Genomic DNA, 16,058 nt, shown 5'->3' on the forward strand with positions numbered 1-16,058 from the left:
TTTTTTGTTTATTTTGGTGTGTTTATTTATTTTGGCCCTTTGTCATTTTTTGCTTATTTGAAAATAAAGAAAATTTTGAGTGCTGTCTTATGGTGGTGGGCTTAGCCAAACTGTTAGGCACACAGTCTGCTAGTTTTGAGTGGTTCTTAATATCCCACACTTTCTTTTTCCCTAAACGAGATTAACAGCCAGAGAAACTTGGAAATACTCCTCTTTTCGCCCCCTGTTTTGAGTGAACCAATGCAACGGGCACTCTAGGAAATGCCCCTTTCCCTGCTCTTTCCTGTGGATCGGTGCAACAGGCAGCCTGGAGATACCCCTTTTGGCCAGTCCGGGAGATGCCCCTTTCCCCCTTTCCTGCTCTGTCCCGGGTGGGTGCATCAGGCAGTATGAGGGCTCCCTTGCCCCGTTTCCCTTTCCTGCTCTGTCCCGGGTGGGTGCATCAGGCAGTATGAGGGCTCCCTTGCCCGTTTCCCCGTTTCCCGCTCTCCCGCCCGCCGCTCGGTGTCCGCTCTGCGGGCCGGGGCCTGCGGTTCCTGCAGCAGCAGCGCCACCTGCTGTCCCTTCCCGGCGCTGCTGCGGCCGCCGCCGTGCGCGCCCCAAGCCGGAGCTTCTCACCCAAGTGTCCAAATAACAGCAAAGAATTTTTTTTTTTACTTTACTTTCCTGTGGTTTTTTTCTGGTTTGTTGTTTTGTTGGGTTTTTTTTTCCTATCAGGGGACAGCCCGATCCCTCCCCGTGCCCTGCAAAGCTCCTGCTGGCCGCGCGGGTCAGTAACATTTACGTGACATTTTCCAGCAGAGCGGCTCTAAAATCCTCACCTTCTCCACATTAGTGAAAAAGGATAAAACCAACAAAGGAGAAAAGCCTGGTACGATTCTGATTAAGTACAGCCACTAAGATAAACACTGAAGTGGAGGCTGTCAACTTGCTCCCCAGGAACAGCCCCAACATTTCTGTTTGAGCATCTCGGGGTGGCAGGGTAATGGTACAGGCAGGGCAGCAGACCAGGACAGCATATTAACAAAAGAGTAGCTGCATTTCCTTGAACACCCTTTCTAAATCTTGTTTTTAGAGTAGAGAAATAACTCATCTTCCAAGATCACGTTCTGTCAATAGTTTAATCTACAACCAATTAAGTCACATTCACTGTTAATTTCACATGCACATACACAATTTGCTTGCTTTCATTAGTGGGAATGTGCTTAGGGTTTTTTTTAAGAGGAGCTCTTTTTTTTTTCTCTGCACCACTGTCTGATAGAAGTCCTTCTGATGGCTTACAGAGCAGTGGTGGCCCACAAGAGCAGAATCTGAGATGGGCTGAAGAGCAGCCCCACTGATGAAGCTGCAGGGATCTTTCATATATTAAATATTTGATTTATTTGATAGGGGCCCATACTTGCTCTTGGCATTGCTCTTTTTTTTGTTGTTGTTGTTGTTGCTGTTGGGGTTTTGTTGGCTTGTCTTTTTTTTAAATTTAGCTTGTTCTCATAACATCTGCAGTAGATTCTTTTATGCATAAAAACAAAGTCATATCTTGCACTACCTTACAGGTAGTAAAAGAACTGATCTACTAGTGCAATGTATTTCTCAAAGTAGTTGGGTTCATTTTGGCAATGAAATTTATCAAAGCTGTACTTTACCCTCAGCCAAACAAACTGTGAGCTGTAACAGAGGAATAAATATTTTTCATATTATAATGTGGTTCATTTAAAATGACAGCTCCTTCTATCTATTAAACATTACCTATTCTCCAGGCTGGAATCAAGACTGCTTTCAGAGAGTATTCAGCTTGCTACTGAAACGATTTGAATAGGTCTAGTGCAACACTGTAAAATGATCAAGGCAAAAAGCCAGTCAATAAAACTGTCAGTTTTACCCTAATAAAGGAGGAAGGCCTTTACTATTTCTCTGTAGCAGACAGTTTATTGTCCAGCTGTATGCAATGGCTTCAGGACATCTGGCCACTTAATCACTGAGTATCAAGTCCAGAGCTCCAAAGGAGCTATAAGCAAAATAATCAGTGGTCGAATTCACTTTTGTACTAAAGACCCTGCACACAGCTCTGATATCAACAGACTGTATGATCTTGGTCTAAAATACATTTTAACATTCCTTCTAGCTTTCAGAACACAACAAAGAGCTTTGATTAAAAGACAAGTGTGTCTGAAGAGCCTCATATTGCCCAGGATAGGTCGTACTGTTTATATGGTGGGGCATGAGTCTGGGAAATGCAGGAGTGCCTTGAACTCAGCCAGGAGCTGCTGGGACCTTGTCCCAGTGCCTGCCTTAATCCAGCTGGAAGTGTCAAGAGCATCAGTGCTCCCTGCTGGGAGGCATAACAACCCTCTCAGCTGAGACTGGGTGGCTGTCAAATGCTCTGCTTTGAAGAAAGGTACCTTTGACCCAATCCAGAGGTTTAAAGGATATGACTATGCCAATATGGTACTGCTGGGAAGGCAGTGATATTCTTTGTTCTAGTTACCCTAAAAGCAGCTCCTGCCCAGACTGAAATATCCACCAAATAACACAACCCATTGAAGTAGCCTCTTCCCCGTACAAACCCTTCTGTAAGGCCTCAGGTTTGTGCAGATAGAAATCCCCTTGCTTTAGCAAACACATCAATCTCTCACTTTCATTGCTACAGATTAAGGCTTAAAAATACACTTGATATCTGGATTTTCTGGTTTATACAACAGAGTTAAATTTCAATATATTGATATGAGCTGCAAGGCTTATTTCCTTCAGGGTGCAATCAAAGCATGTGGATTTCCACAGCTCCAAGTGTACAGCTTTGGTACAGAAGCTGCTGTGGAAGCCCACAGGTATCTGATGTCAGAATAGACTGAGAGACCATGATGATGGGCAGTGCTGGTCTGTCTGTGTGTTTTCACTTCTGAAAGTGATCCTGCATCCTGTGCTTTAAAAAACTTCCTCCAGGATAGTTCTGGAAAGTGATTACACATCATGATGGTACCTGCCCTCATCCCCAGTTTCTCAGGAAGCACTGCTCCTCCCTGTCTGATGAGTCTAGTAGGGATCTGTGTTATCCTGCAAAAAAGGTGGATTTGGAAAGCCTCAAGTGATCTTCTTCCTACACCTGTGTGCCCAGAGGGACACTCACAAAGAGGCTGGGCCAACACAGCACAGATTTTGCTGAAGAACTTACAGGAAGTAGTAACCAGCTCATTTGTTTAGCTGTTGTAGTAAATTGTCACCATATCCCCAGGCACTCTCAGACTGTGGCGGTCTCAAAGATAGGAAGGAAACATTAATGCATTACATAGAGGAGGGACACAAGAGAAGGACACGGGGAGTTAAGAGTGGAAAAAAGGAACAAATGCCAAATATCCCTTCTTTCCAGGTGAGTTCCTTCTCTCTACTGAAATACAGAGCTCTCCCTTTATCACCTACCATTTCCTTTGTGCTTGTTCTGTTGTGGAGGAATCTGTCTGGTGAAATGAAACATCTCATCCCAGAAATGAGGTAGCTGCTAAGTGAGTGCATTGGCTTCACACAGTCATCAAGGCAAACGCCTTAGGACTGAGCTATTTGACCTGCAATGGAAAACAATTTTGCTTTTTTCCTTCCCACTGGGTATAAGTCTTCCCTGTCTCTCTGTTGTGCTAGTGAAAGCAAATTTCACTGGAAACTGAATCTATTTACAAATATTTTGACAGATTGCGACAGTTGCTCAGGAAAAAAATGATTAAATATATGCAGATAAAATATAGTGTCATGTGAACAGCTGCTGCACAGACCCACAGTCTGCATGGATATAATATTATTTATGCTTTTTAAAGGCTATGTGGGTGTCCCTGTAAAACAGAAACAGAAAACACTACTCCTGTTGGTGACAAATTATAGAAAAAACTCAGATGATTAATCCTCCAAAACGTGCAGTCTTGAATTTTTTTTAACTTTCTGGCAGGAAGATATACATGCAAAATTGTACCAGCACTGCTCTTGTATACACTCACATTCCATAGATCTCATCGGCAGCTCCCTTTGAGGCTGTCTCAGTTCCTGACTGGAACAGGTCATTACGTGTGTGCCTCAATCCATCATTCCTGAAGTATCCTGCAAAGAGATTGCCATTAGAAGCCAGTGCAGTGAAACCAACTATCTTCCATCTAGAGCATGACTTGCATTTTTGTGTCATATCTTATTTTTCTATTTCTAACATTATATTACCTATCTATATTGTTACTTTTCTGTAGAGACAGAGATCATGCTGTACCTGCTTTTCCTGTACCAATTACTGCTATTTTAAGACTGTGTAGAGATGTCTGCAAATAAACATTAGCTGGAAGTTCCTGATGCTTTCCCCTGACACTGTCATTGGAACATTATGACCATAAACACCCTTGCCTATAGCAGTTATAATTGATTTTGTTTCAAATTCTGGACACCTGAGCAATGAAACACTCCAAGTGTTCCAAATACCAGGATCAGTCTATAAACAAAGGGCAACAAAATTCAGATGCAGCTGTTGCACCGAGTGACATGAGCAGACAAACTGCTTCTCCACAAATGCCAGCACTTGCTATAACCTGTCTTGCCCAGCACTATACGGAATACTCACAATCTGCACAAGGCTGTGATCCCAACTGCAAACATACAGACTTCCTCACCTTTACAGAGACCAAGATACATGTTTTGACACCCAAATTCATACAATCAATCCAACACTAGAAAACAAAACATCAGTGTGAGAAAAATAATTCAAAGAGCTTTGGTCTCTGAGAGTTCAAATAATCTTTTCATGCAGTAAGACTGCAATACCCAGATAAAAACATGCTTGTTCAGCTGGATCTTCACTTAGAAAATGGAAGTGCAGGGTGCTCAGAGAGCAGCCATGAAGCAGCCTTGCACAGTCAGAGCCACTCTGCACATGAGCTCCCCCCAGCAGGACACAATCCTGCAATGGCAGAGCAAGCTCAGCATGTCTGCTGGCTCCTGCCCAGCCCCAGCGAGCAGGGCAGATGATATTCTAGAGCCTCACAGTGCCAAACCAGCTCCTGCTCTCAGACAATCAGAACTGTGGGATGTCTTTACTTCTAAATACAAGAAGCCCTACAGAATCCAGCATGAGGCTATAAAGAATTTAGAGATGAATGGGATATGCTCACCCAAAGGCAAATCTTGCAAGGATAACTTGGAATAATGCTGAGGGTTTTAAAGGGTGAACCACCCCATAGCAAAAAAGGTGATAGTAGAAATAATCTATAAATGCCCTATTCAAATGTACAAGATGTCTCTTACTGTTTTATCATTCTTTGAGCACTTCCCTTGTTAAATCCTACTTTGCAACTGATGAAAAAAAATATCCACAGTGTTTCATAATGACATGGCAGAGATACTTTAAGGCTGCTGATGAATAAGGAGGCCTTGAAAACCACTATGACCGTGCTGTTCTTTGTTTGCCACATCAGAAAACAAATGCCAAACGTCTTCATTCAGGGTCTTCTATTCATCAATTCCACCCCACCCCCCTCCCAAAAGAAAAAAAACACAGAAGAAAACCTGGCACTAGAAATGACACTGTTGAAAACCATTCTCAAGGCCAGTGCCAGTTTACTGAGGAACTGTTGTTTGTGAACTGGTACCCCAGCTTGCCATCATGCACTGCTCAGGGGTCAGGAACTATTTGACTCATGTTTTCTTTTACCTTGAAAATTTGGTGAGCTGTCACTGAGCATACATTTAAGAAATCCATGCATGCCCACCAACAGCTGCATTATATGTATTTTTATATTTGTATTATATGTCTTTTGAAATTGTGATGCATTTGCTGACCCCTAATTAATAAGCATTTTTGGACAAGGGTCAAAAGACAAAAAATACCTATATATCCACAGATGATGATAGGAAAACCTGTCACATGGCAGCAAGGAGAACAAAGGCAACAACTGCCTGTATACCTTGGGAAGCTGACACTACATCAGCAGATACTGGAGTCTGTCCGGTGTAAGGATGGGGCTCAGGAGCTCTCAGAGCTCTGTGAACCACAGAGTTCACCATCTAGTCCCTTGAGAGAAAAATACTGCAACTTCTTACCTTGCACTAATAGTTTCAAGTTAATTTTAAAAAGAAAGCTTTCTGAACCATAGAAATTAATTTTTTTGCATCACTTTGTTAAGAACTAATAAGCAGGTGCATTTACCACTAAATTTCTTCATGATAAAATGTATTCCAACTTTATGAAGAAGCTTATACTACTGTTAATTAAGATGAATAGTTTCAGGAGATTCTGAGAAAAATAACTCCTATACTCATAAAACTTGATGATAAAATCTGATGTGTTAGAGAGAAATGTGATTACTCTAATGCATTATAATGCTTGATACATAGTCTCACAGCTCTCCCCTGCTGTGTTTTGTATAAACTATGAAGTCAACAAAGCACTGATAAAGAAACAAATTAAAGGTAGGATTCACATGATTCATATTTCAATAGAGAGGAATTAAAATAGATAATGGCCCCCAGACAAAGAAGGAAAAAACAGAATTTCTTGCAGTATTTCATCCCTGACCCCATTAGGACTTTTTGATACTGCAGGTCTATCCTCTCTCTAATTAGTACAAACATTAACTGTTAAGTCACCCGACTTCAATTTATGATTTATGTCTACAACATAAAAATTTGGTACTGTATTTGAAAAAGATTATATGCCTGGTATAAACTGTTTAATGAATGTCTGAGAATCTCTACCTTTTGTCAGAAATCTGCATTCATTGCAAGCCTGAACCACTGTTCTTAAGCTCCTCCTCATCTGATGAAATGGCAAAGTGACCTCATTGAAAATTTCTTTCCATGGACTATTTTCATCTGCATCCTTCTAAACTCATTTCTCTCAATTTCAGAGAAGCAAAGAAACTGAAGAACTGCTTAAAGGAGTAGATGAAAAGCAGAATGTGACCATGTTACCAATGAAACACACTAAGAGGAGTCACATCTGTAGCTCATATTCTGGTAACACAATGGACCTGCCCTGCTGACAGCAGCAGCACGTTGCCAAAGCTGCAGTGGCACCAACAGCCTTCAGTGGGACACAAAAGCACAAACACTTCTCCTGTGAGAGACCTTGACAGTGCTGCCCAGGAGCCCAGGCTTTGTGTACCATGAGGAACAGCTTGCTGCTTTTCTGTACAACCCAAATATTCAGGGCTACCAGCTGCTGATAAGCATTTGCCAAAGGCATCCACTTCATTATTTAAGCACGACACTGGAAATGCAACAGTAAACTTTTCACGGGCCTTTCTGGGCTGGATTTTGCTAATTATGGCTAAATATATTTTTAAAAGTCATAATTGTGTTTAAACCCATAGTTTCTGATATAGAATCCTGAGCCTAGTTGTGCCTTTCATTTCTCTGGTGGTCAGCTTAATAAAACAGGATACATTTCAACTTAGTTCACTGTGTGTGGATTCATGGCTTAACTGCGGGACTCTGTTGAATATATTCTGCATTGCATAGCTGGGCACAAAAGAGAATAATTGTTCAGAATGTGCTCTCTACTCCAAGGTAAACACTGAAAACTGATTTTAGTAAATATTTGTACTGTGTTATACCAGTTGAGTATATGCTCTGTGCTAGGCAAATGAGCAGCCCCAGGGTATTATCTTCATGGACTGTTTGCAGTTCTATAAAGCTCTCATCACATCTACTCACTAAAATAATTTGTGATATTGAATATCAAAAAGGGCTCCACAATGCAAACAAGACAGTTTCCATTGTGCTGCTTTTATAGTTTGACATCTATGAGAGCACTTAAAGGAATTAAGCTGAGCGTGAGCAGGTGTTCTGTCTTTGCCTTGTGTGCTGAGTACTGACTATGAGGTGTCCACATGATCTTGGGATAAAACACAGAAAACTGAAACTTTTACAGGAAACCAGCAACTGAAGGAAGCAACTTTGATGTGTCATTACTTTCAGTTGCAAAGGGAAAGACAAACCTTACATAAATGCACAGTGATGTCACTTTGGCAACAAAAGCACTTCTTTTCCTCACTCTGTATCTGTTCCTGGACCTTTCAGACTAATTTCTAAAAAATAATAAATTAATCTAAAATAATGGCAAAGTCACCTTCCCCTGCTTGCCCCATCTCCTTCATGCAGTGAAGTCCCAAAATTAGCCAAATGAAAAATTGCTGTCAGAAAATTGAAGGAGCCAGGTGTAGAGCTGGGGATACTTCATGGGGCAGCCTGCTGCCGGCCCTAGGGTTTGCTCTGGCTCTCCTGCCTGGACTCTCTGGTGACAGCAGCAGGCTCTCAGTCTGTAGGAACTGAACTGAGAGCTTGGCTAGAGACAGCAAAATGAATGCTTCAGTCAAACACTGCTGAGAAAACAGGGAAGACTTGTCTCTAAACATGTTCCCTGTCCCAGGCTGCCCAAAGGGGAGAGTCCCCTCACTCCTGTTCACTAAGTAAGTATATAGCCCTCCCAAATAGCACGCAGCATCTCCATCCCAATCTTCAAATGGAAAGGAACAGAAAATGTAGAGAACTATTGCTCAGCTGGAGCCTTATGTTCTCTCTTCTCAAGGCTTGTCAGTGACTTTAACAGCCAGCTAAGGACAATTGTGTTTCTGGGAAAACCTGTGGTAATATATATAAGCAGGAGATGGCTTTTGGAATCTGCAGCACTCCAAATCCTGGAAAATAGATGCCCAATCCAAAAAGTAACCGCAACACTTATAGAGTCAATGTTCAAGTGCCAAATGAGAAATAATGTATGATTTCTCTGCAATGATATCTCTTTTCCAGATAGAAAGAGGGCACTACAATTTTCTCCCTGAACAATGAATTATTTTGTGCAGAAAAAGAATTCCTCATTGCTCCCATGAATCACATTGTCAAGAATCACAGAGGAAAGGAAACCGACTCTTTAATAAAAAAAAAAAAAAAATCATTCTGATACTTGGGATATATATATTTCTGATACTTGAGTGGTTGGTGCAAAAAGCCACTCAAGAAACTAGATAACAGATGACCAAATCATCTAGGGGGATACAATGGCATGCTGGTGTCCTCATATCCAACTGCCTGAAAGGCAAATCTTGACTTTCTACAAGATATTCTACCTTGTGCATTCTTGCTGAGGAAGAGACGCTTGGCAGAATGGATGTATAGAGGTAACCCTCCACCTCTCAGTGCTGATGATGCAGGAGAGAAGCAGCCAGCTTTGTTGGTGGGCTGTTACAGTACAGCTGACCTGGGCTGGACACAGTAAATCTGACCATAACACAGATCCAACTCACCTAGCCTGAACATGTCCCTGGGTAAGACACAGGGGACCCTCAGACATCCCCATTCAAGCTGAGAAGGAAGCACATCACTGCCCAGAGATTTGGGTGGAGAGAGAGCCCAGCCAATAGCTATCTAATCCCAGAAGTTTTGAATCAAGTATGAAAGTGAGCTCTGCATAGTAAATGAGGCTGTTTTGTCTCATGAGCACCTGGTTCACAAGTTGTGGAGTTTTCATCTCCCTACCCACAACTGGCACATTGCAGTGGGGTGAAAAGAAGAGCTATTGCCCCTGCAGCACAGATCTCCATGTGCAAATCTATTTCTGGTTCAGAACCCTTTACCCTGCAGATGATAAAGAGCAGAGCAGCAAAGGAGAAAGAACTTACATGGAAACAAACAAACAAAAATACACAAAGACTCTGTCCTCAATATTCAGGTCAGAATCTAGCTGCCCAAAGTTCAGCAACATTCAGCTTTAGGGTTTTCTTCAAGGCCAAATCTGGGAAAAGGAGAGAATGAAAGATCTCATTATGTGTGTCCATTGCATGGAAAAACCTCTTCAACACACCATGTGAAATGCTTTGTATTTTAGAAATCTATCAACCAGATCTAGCGCACATTGAAGTTAACAGAAAGCTTCCCACAGGCTTTACTGGGCTTTGGTTTAGGTTACATGTTTTAATTCTTTTTTTCCCTACAACAGAGAAGCACAGTAAATTATAGAGGTTCTCCTTGCTCTGTTCCCCTCCAGGCTACAGGCAGCATGCACAGAAGCTTCTCTCCATCTTCTTCCATGCTCATCTTTGATGAGGGCTCCATTAAACTCTCCCAGTTGTTACTGCTCAGAAGGATTTAATGACTGGTGTTCAACCCTGATAGCACTTAATAATAGCATTTACATAAGGAATTTATGCTAAAATGGTTCTATGGCTTGCATGAGACTGTAGGATAATATTATAATAATAATAATAATAATAGTAATAAACCAGATACAATGTCTTTTTAAATTCAAACTCTAAGGCAGACATCACTAATCTTAACAGTTAACACAAGTGGAAATACAATCTTGAATCATAAGCTCTCATAATATCATTTTTGCAATTATAATTCAGAGATTTAAAAAGCCGTTTTCCTGTGCTTATTGTTACAGAGATTATAGAAACATAAATGTGCTGATTACATTTTTTTGTAAATTTTAGTGAATACCGGAAGAAATCAATGCAAACAATGTTCTGTTATCAAAACTCAACCTTTCCAAACTTCTGTGTAACACCCTGGGGGCCATGCATCCTGAATGTATGCAATCAAGCATTTTAAAAGGCCAAAGACCAAAACTTTGGTGATTAAATACCCTACTTAGCCCTGAGAGAAGCATTTAACATATGCTTCTTCAGTGGCATTATAAATTAATTTTATGTCATCACATCCATAGCATGTTTTATCACTTTTAAGCAGCATCCCCTAAAGTATACAATTACCAGACAGAAACCCTGAAAATGTGAACTGATGTTTGCTGGGAGGAGACATCAAAAAGATCATTTACTATTTTACAGTGCAGTAGATGAATGACCAATAAAAACATCCATTCCAAGGCAGCTTCTTCTTTTACTACTGAAGGTGTCATTGCCTTGTATAAGAAACTCCATTATAAAATGATGCAGCCCGCTCTTCACGATGATTCATTAAACAAGGTTTGGAGTTTTCTTGGTTGTTGGCATTTGTTTGTTTGTATTTAAAAATATTTGAGCATTATCAATTTTCTAAGGCAGAGATAGAAAAAGTTTGATTCTGCATCATATTTTCAGGGAAGAAGCAGAGACAGTTCCTTTGTTTTCTTACTGTCAGAAAGTTTAGTATGATTAAAATGTAAAAGTAAACTTCAAGTAGTCCCATAAAGCATGTCCAGTCTCATCAGCATTAGAAACATTGCTCAAATCAAACGTATTTAGGCATCCTCATGCAATTCTTTCTAGCCCATCTCTCAGTGATCTCCTCATTATCATGGGACATACTAACAGCTCAATGTTTTGAACATTTTCAAAAACCTCTTGCCGACCCTCCCTTGCTTAAAATTCATCTCTACCCAACTGCTCGACCAAATGCTGCCTTCCCTCTCCTGCTCCATCTCCTCTGCCACTCTTTTTCCTCCTGCTCAGGGCTGTTGCCACAGCTGTTCATCCAGCCAGGGAGCAGCGCCGCTGAATTTTGCAGGAGAAGAGCGACCATAGCCCCTTGCTTTGTTAAGAGACCCTCTGCATTATTTGTTTCATAGGCAGCCACCTTCACTCTCGGATTTCTAAATGGGAGAGGGGAATTAGGCAAGCAGGCAGGCAGATGCCTGTGTAAAAAGCCCTTTCTTATAAATAAATCTTTCAGATTTTAGTTTACCAAGTAGATTAATAATGCAACTACCAGATAGAATTCAGGGAAATTTTGAACAATGCTTTACAAAAATAGGGTACTTAGTTAATCCTGTACCATATTAAAACAGGAAGGTATTTTCAATGTACCAAATTCCCATAAATGTGGACTACCACACTCCCTAGCCAGTGGCAAGGTTTATGCCCTCTAAACATCAGAGCATCTGCGAGGTACTTAAGGATTTATTCACAGGCTGCCACGATGAGGCAGTAGTAAGTTGTGGTGAATTCAGCATTTACAGCACAAATGATGCTGCTGAATTAGTGCTAATTAGTGCTAATTTGACTTGGCCCATTTTGGACCTCTGACAATCGCAGCTCTTCAAATGAAAGCAGGTCTGGCATATGCTCATCTAAGGAAAAATTCTACCTCTCTTTTTCCCTATTATGATATTTCTAGAGAAAAACATTATGAAATTTAAAATATCTGTGATTTCCTAAAGTAGTAGCCCAGGCCAGCTGCCACTACAGATTGATTTCTAGAAGAGAATGTTATAATATATTTGGCATAATGGGGATTGTCAAAAGTATTAGAGCAAAGCTAGGAAGAAAACATGTCACTGAGCATAGATTTGAGTGTTGAGTTACATACTTGTTCAAAAGTTAATAAAGAAAATAATTTTCTTTCTTTTTTTCTTTCCTTCAGATAAGCAAAAGCTGTTTCCCAAAGAGAGAGTCATGAAGAGAGAAGCCAGTTTTTCTGCTTTCATCCTCTGCCTTTGGGCCCTGAATAATTGTACTTGCCTCCCCCCATTTTCACTAGATGAATCAGGCTAGTGAAGAAAAACAGCTTAGAGATGCAGTAGGTTCATCCTTTGAGAAACCTGATGCAGTAAACTGTCTTGATCAGAAATACTTTTCCTACCAAGGTGAGCTACATAATTTGGTTCCTTAAAAAGGGGGACTTTGAAGCTACACTCTGCCTCCAAACACTTGTCATTTGACCCAGAAGGCAATAAGTGAAAAATTCTGAACAAATAAATCAAAAAAGCTGACACACTTTTCCAGGTGGTAAAGCTTTAGTGTGCTAACAAAAGGCTTGATTCTCACTGCTTTTGATCTCTGCAGAATGACAGGCCAACAAAAGCATGACTCGGTGATCGACAGTGTAGCAGAATGAGGCCAACAGAGTCAATACTCAAAAGAAGAGAGTAACTACTCCAGTGATTTCTCTGGTGGGTCAAACTCTGGGTATTGAACATTTTCTAAAAATTGCATTTTAATAATAGTTTTTAAAATGTGCTTAAATGCTTTGAAGACTTAAGTAACACAATACTTAAATAATCCTTTTTCGTGTTTGATGCAGTGCATTTGTGCTTTAGGTCTGCACTATAACAAAAGGAATAGCAAAAATACTAGAAAACTTCTGATGGCTGCTCATTTGATCAAACTATTGGCACTAAAAATGAGTGGCTCTAGCATCTTCACAGGGCAATGGGAAGTGGTGGCAGGGAGGAAATAAATAAATAAATAAAATCACAGGATGGTGCATTGCAACTTCTAATACATGATAAGTAGGAAAATATTTTTGTTGATTAAAAATTTTCAGATCATGAATTTGAGAAGAAGCAATAAATACACACTGAATTGAAGCAGAAATCATTCAAAAGACTGGGAAGAAATAGCATTAGGAATTATGTAAGGCTCTTATCCCATTTTTTACTGCTAAACCTACCAGAAAACTAAAAGAAAGCATACAAAAAAATTAACCCCCAAAACGACAAAAAATGCAACAGAAATGGTGGTGTGAATAAGATCCTCAAACATCATTATATGGACACACTAACCCAGCTCCCTGTGGCTTTTACAGGGAGCTGCTGCTCACATGAAGTTGAAGTCTGCACTCACAAGTAAGGAAAGCACCCACCACCGTTTGTCAAATCTCAGCAGAGATCAGCCCAGGCCTGCAGGGAAGGGGAACAAACAGGGCAGGACACAACCTTCCCTTTTCCCTTCATTGTTACAAAGATTACTCATGAAATAGATCAGGAACTGGCCAAAGACCATCTGATAAAATATTTGGGAAAATGCACAAATATAAACATAGAAGCATACATTAACGTGAATTTTATTCTCTCCCTCTTTCCTATATTAATGTTGATTGATTTATTGATTGATTGATTGATTATTGTTTTTTTTTATGAGAACTGTAAAAACACTAGTAGAAGAAAAATCTTTTCTACATATATGCACTCACACATTGTGATAATGTCTTGGAAATATGATGATATTCTAAGTTTGTCTTAGTGGCTTTTTACATTTTTGTTTATTTGAACAACCCATCCTTCCTAATGCCACATGAGATAGACACACAGCCTGAACTCTTTTTTGCAGGGGATAATGCACTTCAGGCATTCTCCTTGTTTTGCTCTATTCCAGATTTCTTGATTCTTATACTATCTATTTCCATGGCATAATTATACCTATGGAATTCTCTGATAGCAGCCAAGGATAGAGTTTATTCATAATACTATCCTTTCTCTCTGGCTTCTGAAGGATGAAGGACCACATTTTTGTGACTCCAAAATCAATCCAAACACCTCAAAAAGAAGACAAGTACTGCAATAGCAGAAAATCTTAGAAAATTGATTATCACCTGTCTTTCAATGACCACAGAAGACTGCCAAATTAAATTCCTTAATGTATTTGATGGAAAGCAAATTTTTGAAGCTCTGATTTTAAGTTTGTGGATTTGAGGGTTCAGGTGCAGCAACAATGACTGTTACCACAGGCAGCCAAGAACAACAGGAAAGTCAAAGTACTCGAGAAGACTTCTATAAACAACACCCAGCACCATCTACTGTTAATGCTCCTAATAGCATACTGGCCTTAGAATTGGCCAAAGCAACGTTGCTGGGACTTGGGTAAGAAAAGTGGTTTTAACTTGCAAAATTTCTGTTGTGACTTAGGTACAGACTCTTCATCCCTCTCAGCACCAGGGGGCTCCTGGAAGTGAGAAACTGGAGTCCACTGATTTCTCAGGAAAAACACTTCCAATATATTCTCTGTACAAACCCTGTGGTGCTGTTTGTCTCTGCACTGCAGGAGAGGTACTCGAAGATCAGGGCTGGGCTCTGAACACTGGCCCAAAGTTTTCATCACTAACTACATTCACTCACTATGCACTACTGCAATGAGCAAAGTCCTTTCTGTGCACACCTGAATGAATTCTCTTTCATCTTCAAATTGGACAGTTCAGCAAAATGCCACTTTTAATTAGAACTAAAACTTCCATCGATAAATATCTTGCATTTTAAATAAGAGGCAAATTTACTGTGCTGCTGCTTTCTCAATTCCCTTTCTGTTTTCCACTGGTATCTTTTCCCCACCAGTGCTGTGTGTTTGGCAGGTAACACCTGTTTTTAACCCTGCTGATGAAAATGGCAGAGCTGCTGCATAGGTGCACCATGCACACAAATGCTGACAGCACTGAATGCAGAGGGAGCTGAGTATTGGTTGTCAAAGACGATTAAGAACTGTGTGCAACCAAATTCAGGCAAATAATTTGCTGCTCTATAAATACCTCTGTGGCAAACTAAGCTTTAGAATGGACTGATAAGATGACATTATTCACAAAGAAAATAGACTAGAATTTGGGGATATTTTGTTAAAGGAATTTTGAAAGAGGTAATAAGGACAATTAACCATGAGGATACATTCTTTTAAAAGCAGAAGCAGCCAAGACAATTCTCAGATCCAGAGTGTAGCAATCCATTTGCATACCTAACTAACAATTTTCATGCACAATTACCTTGTTATTCAAAATATATTTATGATTGCAAAGCATTTAAGGTGAAATTGAATGCTCAGCCTTTGCATGGTCCAGAGCTATTAAATACTAGTTTGCTGAGGTGTTCAGTGATGTTTCTTAATTGCTGAATTTTACTAAAGTCAAGTACTACCCTTTGTTGATGCAGCTTCAGGCTGATGAGCCCTGGAAAAAAAGACTACTTGTAATACAGAATAAATGGTATTTCTGGAGAGGAAACCTTGCCACTGTTTCAAATGGTTGGTTTTTTTTAAAAAGCCTACATTTTTTATTCCTTTGGTGTGCGAGTGGGTTTTCCCTCAAAATATTAAATAAGCATAACAATGCTTTTGGTCTCTATTGCTACTGTAAACCGAGGGCTGAAATAATTTCACTGACCTGTTCAAAATGTAAGTTTTGTTTTCATGAGTTTTAAAGAACTAGTTTTTAAGAGGTCTGAAATAGAATTGACTGCCAAAAAAAAAGCTTCTGGGGCAAAATATATTCAAAATTTCCAATATTTGAAACAGGCATCAAATAAGTTTCCCTAAAACAATCTGTGTATTCCAGCACCAGGGCACCAGCAGCATAGGCTGGGGGCCAGACTTATCAACACTGGGGGGAAAAAAGTGGATCTT

The 16,058-nt window shown here is 40.2% G+C and overlaps 1 long non-coding RNA gene across 10 annotated transcripts in view; it reads right to left on the reverse strand.

Annotated features, from left to right (window-relative positions):
* The window catches only part of LOC111934628 (uncharacterized), a 141,458-nt gene that overhangs the window by 30,427 nt on the left and 94,973 nt on the right, over positions 1–16,058 (reverse strand). For 4 of the 10 annotated variants that reach the window (XR_015275580.1, XR_015275582.1, XR_015275577.1 and 1 more), the window contains 3 exons: positions 9,639–9,751; positions 3,975–4,080; positions 3,415–3,557 (listed from right to left, as the gene is read on the reverse strand). This is a non-coding gene — a long non-coding RNA (uncharacterized LOC111934628). The remainder of the gene's footprint in view (positions 1–3,414; positions 3,558–3,974; positions 4,081–9,638; positions 9,752–16,058) is intronic. The other 6 variants (XR_015275581.1, XR_015275576.1, XR_015275578.1 and 3 more) reach the window with 2 other exon arrangements.

This window comes from Cyanistes caeruleus, chromosome 12 (genome assembly GCF_971803275.1).
Source record: "Cyanistes caeruleus chromosome 12, bCyaCae1.hap1.1, whole genome shotgun sequence".
NCBI classification, from domain to species: Eukaryota; Metazoa; Chordata; class Aves; order Passeriformes; family Paridae; genus Cyanistes; species Cyanistes caeruleus.